Here is a 10,580-nt window from a genome sequence, read left to right on the forward strand (position 1 = left end):
TTCCAGTTAGTAATTTCAGAAAAGATTCATATTCATATTTAATAGTAGTCTTCCTTTGCATTAAAACAAGCCATTTCCTAGCGCTTATACATGTTTTAGATTTTGAAGTTACTGATATAGGATCTTTGTATAATATATTTGTATCTCAAAATCATCTACATTCTTAAATCTCTTTTGGCCCTCAAAACAACTCTGTCTAGTATGTAGGGCAAGTGCCATTATCCCCATTTACAGATGTAAAACTCTCATTTCCAGGAAGTCAAATATTTTCTCTCTAAGAAATTATGATTAACTCCTTCATGTTTACAATCATACTATCTTAAAGAAGCTATTATTGTTAAGAAGCACTGAGAAAAATTTTGTCTGATGAAGCAGTACAGAATCAATCTTTTCAAGTAGTTTTACCAATTTAACTGACTATATGGTCCATATGGCTTAATATCCATAGCTCTTATTATAGGTATATGTTATTGTCAAACATTATCTAGAAAATCTGTATTTCTGACTATAGATAATTATTTTCATACTAACAGTTGATTAGATGGGTTTAACATAAAGACTTGACATGATTAGCAACTGAATTATGACAAATTTTTTTTTGGTTTCTTTTTTACTTCAGCTAATGGACAAATTGGATGATTTTTAAAGGAATTTTTAACCAATGTGAGTGAAAAGGAAAAAAATGCAAATTGAATAATAAAAAGATAGCAAATATGGATTAAAACTGGTTTGTGAAGAGTAATTTTGAAAATTTTGCATCAGGGAAATGACATAACCAATACTGTGTGTTGGCGACACTAACTTTACCTAATGTACTGGAATGAAAATCTAATCAGATCAGTTAGAAGGACATTGTAATTGTCCATTTGAGAAAATGGTGACCTAAATTATAGTAGAGATGAGTCAAAGTATGTAGAAAAAAGAAGGGATAAGAGTTACAAAAAGTTAAATTTGACAAGATTTGTCTGATTGCATGTAATGATGAATCAATAAAGAGGAATAAATGAAAGATGATTCAAGATTTTAAGGATGAGAAATTTAGAGAATGATGGTACTATTCAAATAATACAGAATTTTTTTTAAAAAAGGATAGAAGTAAAATGAAAGACAGATGAGTTCACTTAAAATATGTTGAGTTTCAGAAATTGGTGTTATATCTAGGTAGAAATATCCTGCAACTGCTAGTGTGAGACTGGCTTTCAAAAAAAATAAATAAATAAGATTTTAATTGGAAGTATAGGCTGAGAATCAGCTACACTGACATAATTGAGGCATTTGTAAGTATAAATAGGTTTAACAAGGAAAATATTGTAGGAAGGACGAGAGTGTTCCAAAGATAGAGTCTCATTAAATGCCTACAGTTAGAAGACACACATCTTCCTTTACTTAGTCCTCTCTCTTTTTCTCTCTCTTTCTCTCTCTCTCTCTCTCTGAGCTTAAACACTTGGAATTCTCTAAGAGTTTGCCTGGCTGATTATTTGAAGCCTAGATTCAATACAGGCTTCCTATCACTGAAGTTAAGATTCTGGAACTTGTCTTTCATACTATGAAGGATATGCAAATATTGGAGTGGTTCTACTGTATGCAATTTTTTCTGCCATTTCTTAAATGTACATATGTGTAGGGCCCAAATATACTCCCTTTACAACAGTTTTAAGAAAAAAACATTTATGGTGGAGTACCAGCATTTTGTATAAAGCTCTTTGGTGGCTTCCCACTGTAAGCTGAAGATGACCATCATAGATTGAGCTATTTAATTGGGTTCCCCAATGTCAGTGTGAATAACGGGATCCCAAAGTTTTAGAAGCTGGGTGGTAGTGATACTAATGATTAGAGACAAGAGGCTAAAGGGCCAAATTCAAAGAATTTTAACCACAGAATCTGTAGCAATAGTTAATTGATTGTGAAATCACTATGCATGAAAGAAATTCGTGGTCATTACGATGCTATTGATCTATATATTCATTAAAAAATTCTGTGTCTGGAAATTGCAGTTTCAATGAGTTCCAGACCTAAGCCAGTTTGTACAACCAGAGTCTTTTATTTGTAGGGAAAGGCTAGCTCACTGTGAATAAACCACCTGCAATAGAGGTTCAAACGTATACTCTGAATCTTCCTTTAAATCATTACCAGAGAAACTTGGCTATATAAGGTGGTGTTTATACACTGCTGAAACGGAAATACCTAGAACTGTGTAGGAGTTATTAAATACTCACTCAGAAGTAACATTAATTCCAAAATAACTTACTTACAGAAGTTAGGTGACAGATGAAATCATATCCCAAGTCCAAGTCACAGTGTATCCAACAGCTATTTCTCTAGTGTCTAAAAGTATAGCTAAAGTAAAAATATTTGGCACCTAGCAGAATCCTTACATTTGTTCCCTGACCTATATTTGTAAAAAGATCAAGACAAATGAAGAAAAATCCCCTGAAAGTTGACTCCCTTCCACCACTACAATAATAATCTAAAAACACATCAAATTGACATAGCCCCTGACATTCAATATACAGGTATTGCCTCAGCAGACTGTTTTTTTTTTTTTTTTTAATTCCAAGTAGTTACAACAATCAGAAATAGTTTGTCTTTACCTAGCAGGGACCTCTGTAGGTCTTTACTGTCTTAAATCATGGTTAGGTCAAATCTACTGCATTCTGTCATGATGTGACCTATAAAGCATAATTCTTGAACAATACATTGGTAACATTATTCTACTTTATGAGACAGAAGTAGTAAGTACCACAGATGGTAGATGCCATAGTAACAAACATCTTAGTTAGAAGGTGAGGAAAAAAAAAAAACTGCCCACACAAATCTGAGGTCTGCACATTACTGAAGCTTTAGGGATCCAATGGTCTTGGAATACCAAGATGATTCTCTAAAACGAGTGACAATTTGCAGCATTTTACACTACTCACCATGAAGAAAGAGGCACAACAGATGGTGAGCCTATTTAGGTTTGATGTCTGCTATTCTGATCCACTTACTTAGTAATCAATAAGTCTGTTAGCTTTAACTGGGTCCAGTGCAAAATGTGGCTCATGCAGTTATGGGTCTTATGTCAACCACTGTGAGAAGAGCATGCTGTGATTAGCTGCTGTTTATAGGAGAGACATGAAGCAGACCTGCATATAATATGCAGGATGAAGAATCATCAGTGAGAAAAGAGAATGTTTGTCTTAATCTAAAGGGATTTTAGGGTTCTCTGTCATGATGGTTATCAGAGCAACAGCAGGATAATACAACAGGTTCCGAGGCCATGGTTAGAAAGGAGAAAAGTTTTACTAGGGAGCATATTCATGGAAAACGAGACTGATCATAGGTATTTGGGGTTTTACATGTCTTGGAATCAACAGGCATCAAGATGGTTATTGTAGCAGTTGGAGTAATGGTTTCCCTATTACCAGGGGGAGAGCGGGGTTCTGGTTACACAGCTGGAAGCAAGATATATCGGGAACCTAGGGGATTCAGTCGGGTGACACTTAGAGCTCTCAAGTTCACGAATAATATTCAATGGAAAAGCAGGACAACCAATAAAGATGGAATGACTTAAGACCCAGATTCCATTGGAATAGTCAACTAGCTGACCCATCAGATAGGGCAATCCTACCAGCTGGTAGAGGATAAAGAGAATACAAAATAGATAATGGTGAAAGAAAGTTATGATTTTAAATATTGACCTCATGACCAGAAAGAGTCTGAGATTATAGAAATTTTACCTATCTTTTTTGATTATTTGTTTTCCTCCTTTTCCATGCCAATAGTATGAAAAATAATGATTATACGTATTATTATCATTTAGGTTCTAGATAAGAATAAAGTGATTTGACATAATCCCATGATGCTGAGTCTGATGGTCATTTATGCTTCCTCTGCATTGTAAATAAGAAATTCTTCATTTGAGTAAAGGGCAAAAGAAGTAGTCTATACAGGTTATATGCCATATTCCCTCACCCTAACTCATGCATTCTCTTCCCTGTTCAGCGCTCCAGGTGGTTGATACCATGGACTCCCTGCCAGTTTGCTTTTAGTTAAGTTTGGCAAAAGACAGGCACTAGTGGGAGACTGAAGGGTAGGGAAATAGAGAGTTCAAGGTATTTCCTTTTCTTTCACAATTTTCCCCTTTTTTTCTTCAGTCCTGTGGGTGGTGATGACCCCTTTCTCCTGTTGGCCTCTGAATACCTCTAAAATCTTTCTTTATCTTTGTATGCAGTCACCTCACTAATTCTCTTTAGTTTTAACCATCTGACTTGTTTTTATGTCATGCCAGTGCCTGAAATGACACACTTTTCTCTGATTACCTTCATCCCTCCAGTATAGGTTATGTATTTGCTCCATAGACTCCCGAGTCTGGTTCTCTATAAAATCCCTACTGTAATCCTTAGCACGCAGTTTTGTCATCATTTGTTTTCTTGTTTGTATCTTATAAAAAACAAACCTGAGAGAAATCTTGGACTTTTCCTCTTATTTTTACAGTTATATATCTCTAGACTTGGATAGTGTGTGACTTATACCAAGTATTCAAACGATCTTGTTAAATGAATGAATTAGTGAATGAAGATTCACAAGATCTCAAGAAGTCCTTAAGAGGTAAATTAAAATTTTGACCTCCTAAGGAATCCAAGGAAGAATTACATTTCAAAGAAAAAGTGATAAATGGGGAAAAAAAGTCAAAGGGAGAACAGAACAATGACTTATGACTATGTAGATATCTCAGTTAAGGAGAGATAAACAGAATAAGTGTAAAAAAAAGGGAGAGAAAGAGTATTGGGAAAAGCATGGACTTCAGTTGAAAAGATACAAAACTGACTTTTATCTCTATCACTAATAGGAATATATGAAAAATGAGCCACATTCACTGGGAATGCTGGCTTGGGAAGTGAACGAGGTTGAGGGAAAAATGAGTGTCTGTGAAAGAAAAGAAAATGTAAGGTAAATATTAAGGATTTGGTAATGAAATTTGGTTCTCAGCCTAAAATATAGTAGACCTTGTAGAGGGGCTAGAATGGAAATGGAATGAGAGTAAGAAAAAAGAGAGGATGTGTAAGCATCATATTTAAGCAATATATAAGGGATAAAATTGTCTTACTACAATGCAGTATGTGAATGTAAACATAATATATCATTAAAATGAAAGGGGTTTTCCATTGATTAAACAGATGCATGTATTATTTCCCCTCCCAAAGCCCCATTCAATACTGGTAGGACATATTTAAAAGGACATAATAACCAAAGAACAAAGTGAATGAGACAGGAGGTATGAGTGACAAAATCTTAGACAAATAAATTCCAAAGTAGTCCAAAGTAATTGACTTAGCAGTGAAAGAAAGCCAAGAAACAATTTGATCCCTGAGTTGACAACATACCTGAAATGTGGTCACATAGGATCAGGAATAGTTTAATAGAAAAAAAAAAAGCAGCCAGGGGAGAATTGGAAGAATACTTATGTAAAGTTACTGACCTTCACTTGAAGTGGTGTAGTATTATTGAAGATAGACTGTGATATGTTAAAGATGTATACTATAATCTCTGAAGCAATCAACAATAAAACAAAAAATTATAGCAAATAAGCCAACAAAAATAAAACAGAACCCTCAAAAATGTTCCACTGGTACAAAAGATAGAAAAAGAAAGAAAGACAGAAGAGACGGAATAAATTAAAAACTAATGGCAAGTTGGTAGATATAGATCCAACTATATGTCTAATAACTTTAAATGTAAATAGAACAAACACAGGAATTAAAAAGCAAAGATTATCAGATTCGAGTTTTTTAAAAAGCAGGACTGGACTATATGCTCCGAATAAGAAATATATTTTAAATATAAAAATATGAGTTGGGCTTCCCTGGTGTCGCAGTGGTTGAGAGTCCGTCTGCCGATGCAGGGGACACGGGTTCGTGCCCCGGTCCGGGAGGATCCCACGTGCCGCGGAGCGGCTGGGCCCGTGAGCCGTGGCCGCTGAGCCTGCGCGTCCGGAGCCTGTGCTCCGCAACAGGAGAGGCCACAACAGTGAGAGGCCCGCGTACCGCAAAAAATAAAAAATAAATAAAAATATGCGTAAAACAAATATAAAGGGAAAAATATACTATACTAGCACTATTCAAAGAAAGGTGGAGAGGGCATATTAATATCAGACCAGTATAATTTAGAGCACAAAATATTACCAGGGTTACAGTGTCATTTCATAATGACTGAGGTCAATTTAAGGACGCATAAAATTTCTAGGCATTTATGCACCTAATAACAGAATTCAAAACACAAGAAGAAAAAGCTCAGAGAACCAGAGAAGAAATAGACAAATCCACAATTATAACCAGAGATTTTTGCACTCCTATCCAATAATTGATGGACTAAGTAGACACAAAGTCAATAAGTATGTAGAAAATTTGGACATTAGTACTAACCAATTTGATCTACCATACATTTATAAAGCATCCCTGCCAACAGAAGCAGAAAACATGCTATCTTCAATTAAACACAGATTATTTGCCAAGACAGACTATATTCTGGGCCATAATAATTTCAAATCATACATTGTATATTCTCTACACGTCATGGAATTAAATTTTAAGACAACGTCAGAAAGATATCTGGAAACACCCACAAATAATTGCAATCTAAATGACACATTTTTAAATAGCCCACACATCAAAGAAATAATCAGGGGGATATGCAAAACTTCCAAGTGAAAAAAATGAAAACAGAACATAAGAAAATTTCTAGGACCAAGCTACAGCAGTACTTAGAGGAACTTTATAGCAATACACGTTAGAAGAAGAAAGTTGTCAGATCAATAATATTAGCTTCTTTCACCAGTTGGGAACACCAGTGGATGGCCCCAGACTCCTTTGGCAGTTGCCTTGGGCATTGCTAAGTACACACAGGACATTCTATTACTGCATTAACCAAGTCATTGTGTTTCAAGGGCAATCGGGCATCCTTGGCGATATGCCATTCCACCTGGGCACTAGGGTGTACCCAATCTGCTGTACCTACCAAATTGTCATTGCTACTCAAGCTAGGACAACAGCTTCCTGATTGCCAGGGGATGACAGGGGGTGACAATGCCTTATGATCTGGGATGTGGAAGACAGTGAGGACTGCCTCAGGCTTTTGCAGGCAAACCCAAATGTGTTTTCACATATCCTGACCTGCAAGGGCTTATTCATGATCATTCACCCGTCACCTTCCCGTTGTCCGAGCCGTAGGGTTAATCCCTTTAGAATAACCCAACTCTCAGTGCAAAGCATTAACAGCCAGAGCTCATGGGTGATTACCAGCAAAACCGATCATTGGTTGCTATGGTTCATTCCTGTTTCCATCCAGATGGGGTCAGTGTTGGGTTAAATAGTGGTTGCAGTTCACCTGGATAGATTTCCCCAACTAACTAGATTTATTGTATCTCAGGCATCAGCGGAATTTCCCCCACTCCCTCCCCTAAAACCCGCAGGAGCCACCACAGGTGTAGGGATGGGGGAATTTGGAGGTTCTACATACTCACAAAACCTAGTAGCACCTGAATTTCTAAGACTGGCTGGCAGGGTGCTCCCCTGCTGCAAATAGGCACCCCACTCAGGCAAAGTGGGAGTTTGAGGCATGGTGGAGGTGGGTGGATGGAATATATCCTCATCTCATCCCTTGATAGAAAGGGAAGCCCTCACCCTTCCTACGTTGTTCCTTCCTGAGAGGCTCTACATGCAGATGTTCTCTGCACACTGGGAGGAGATGCTGCCTTCCGGGGTAAAACAGGTTTCTGTTTCCTTCGAGAGCTGAGACCAATGTCCTAGGGTTTCTCTCTCCTTTTGTTGTCTCAGCCACAGTGCCCAAGCCATACCTTTCAGAGTCACAGACATAGCTAACTCAAACAGTAACCCTGCTTGGGAGATGCCCAGAGCTTTAATCTGCTTCACTAATATTTTCACCTCCAGGTGACTGGGGTCACCTTTGATTCCCAGTCTCACACGTGCCCTCTCTTTACCAGGTGCTATAAGGATGGAGGCAGTGTTCCAGGTGGGGAATAAAAATCCTCTAAAACCCCAGATCCCTACAAACTCGGACCTCTCTCACATTCTTGCACATTGGACAGGCTTACACCTTAACAATCACAGTTTCTGGGAAAATACACATCTTAACCGACCAAACAGCTCCCCGAAACTTTAGGGCAGTGCCTGAACCTTGAATTGTCTGTGGTTGCCCTGCCCATCCTCTCCCTTGCAGATGTTCCATCAAGTCTCCAGAGGGTCTTGCAGCAGAGGCAAGTCTTCACATGTTAACATTATATCATCCAGGCCATTTTGCTGATGTGGGGAAGGAGAACAGGCACAGGTCTTGGGCTACCATCCCACATGAAGGCAAACTGATCTTGCGACTCAGTGGCTAGAGGTCTACTGTAAAAAACACTTGATAGCTCAGTGCAGCATGGTATCCTCCTAGAACCCTGGACAAGGAATCGAAGTTGGTAGCAATATTGAGCTCAGTCACACCTTGTTCTGGATGGGGGACACTACCTTGTTCAGTTCTCAGTAGTTCATGGTCATCTGCCCCAAGGCTTTTTCACCAGGCATACTGGGCTATTGAAAGCACTACAGGCAGTGCATATGATAGCCACTTGGTGTAGTTCTTGGATAGGTTCTCCTATTTCCTTACGCCCTCCGTTCTATCTGGACAAACCACATGTGCTTCCAGGTTACTTTCACTGGACTCTTTATAGCCAACTGAGATCGCCTTCAGCTTTCCAGCTCCCTCTCTGTCTTGGATCTTTCTCACAGCCCATACCCACCCCTGGGATTTGTCAATCTCCCCCAGATCAGCAATAGATTGCCCAACTTTGTACATGGCTTGCTCCAGGACTAGACTCAACATGGATATCACTGTCCCGTACCTGGTGCTGGGGGCAAACTGGCGTATCTTAGCTTTCATTCCTGCAATAAATGTGGCCCTATTAAGGCCTTCAAAAACTGGCCATAGATGGCCTGTCTTGTACTCAATTCCCAAAGAAGTTGATATACCTCCTCTATACATTTCTAGGGCACCACATGCTCAGGGAGATCCTCCTCATTAGACCAAGTCTCCCTACAGGCTAGAATAATCCTATCTATAAGAATGAGTATCTTGAACCCAGTGAGTACCATACAGGCGCTGCAGGTGGCAGGATGGGTGGTGATGTTTTTCATTTTCTCTGCCTCCTGCCAGTCAGAGAAATGACATCACACCCAGTATCCCGTAGCTGCACTAACCATGCCTAGAATCCATCCCTGGCCTTTTGCTGGAACTTGGTAGCTATCTCCATGAGCTTAGCAGAAGTATATTCTCTCATCATGAATGTTTGAGTTGGGGGCTGCCCCACTGGCTGGGGTTGCTGTTGCCACGCCTTTGTTTTCCTTCATATTAGGGGTTGGACTGCACAGCCGATTTGTCCGTTTCACTGTCAGTCACCACAGCCTCCTCCTCTTCACTCTCCTCACTTTCCCAGGGATCCCACCTCTTGGCATCCCAGTCAGGCTTTGTCACCAGAGCTCAGACCTGAGTCTGCAGCAGCTTGTGCCCTCCTAGCTTTACAAACAGCACGATAAGGTCTCCAATTTATCATCTCACTCTCCCACATTGTCTGCCAGCCTTGAAACTAGCAGAGCAGTCCTCAAACCTCCAAATTTCTTCCAGCTTCTTAACTCAAGCTCCAGGCTCTAGTTGGGCATCGATGGTGAGGCAACTGCCCACAGTAGAGGTCGGCCCACTGCACAGCCGTTCACTCGCTTCTCTGATGCAGCATACTCTGGGCAGTTCCTCAAACAAGCACATCAAGCCAGCCAATGTCTTGCGGCATCCCCATCCTCACATGGTGGACCACAAGTGTCTAATATATGGGCCACACCTCTCCACAGAGAGTCGGCGGGCCACTTAGGATTTCCCCCATGGATGCCTCTGTCCCAAGGCCCATTTCTTTCACTTTCTGGCTGGCTCACCAATTGTTGGTTCCAAAAATGGCCCTTGGACACTGAGGGCAAGGAGAGACTGAAGAAATAGGCAGATCGCTTCAGATGGGCAAGTGGCAAGTTTAATGAGCAAGGGAACTTACATACAGGGCTCGTCTTGGGTGGTCCCAAGATGAGTAGATCTCCACACATGTCCACCAGAATCTTATACAGAGATCTTAACTGGGTTCAGTCTTGTATACCATCCAGATGATCTCAACCCTACTTTACGATCTCAAGGTTGTGTCCTTGGGGCAGCTTCTAGTGTGCGAAAGGCAAGCAGAATGCACATTCCAAGGAGAGGAGAGGAGGTAAGGAGCCTCTGGCTGAGCAGGTCAAGCTCACAGGTCAGCACCTCAGTCACATCCTCTGGCTGACCTCTTCCAGCAAAAGAATGTGAACTTTCAGTGATGTAGAAAGAACATGTTCTGGACGTCATGTACCGCATCGTCACTATAGCTAATACTGTATTGTATACAAATAACATGCTTAAATACATGGAGAGGAAATTAACACTTCAGTAGGGTTTGGGGATAAATTATAAACTACCTACAGTGAGAGGTACTCAGTGTTAAGAAAACTGTAATAGACCATAATCACCTAGACTAA

Source organism: Kogia breviceps, chromosome 12 (genome assembly GCF_026419965.1).
Source record: "Kogia breviceps isolate mKogBre1 chromosome 12, mKogBre1 haplotype 1, whole genome shotgun sequence".
Classification (NCBI taxonomy): domain Eukaryota; kingdom Metazoa; phylum Chordata; class Mammalia; order Artiodactyla; family Physeteridae; genus Kogia; species Kogia breviceps.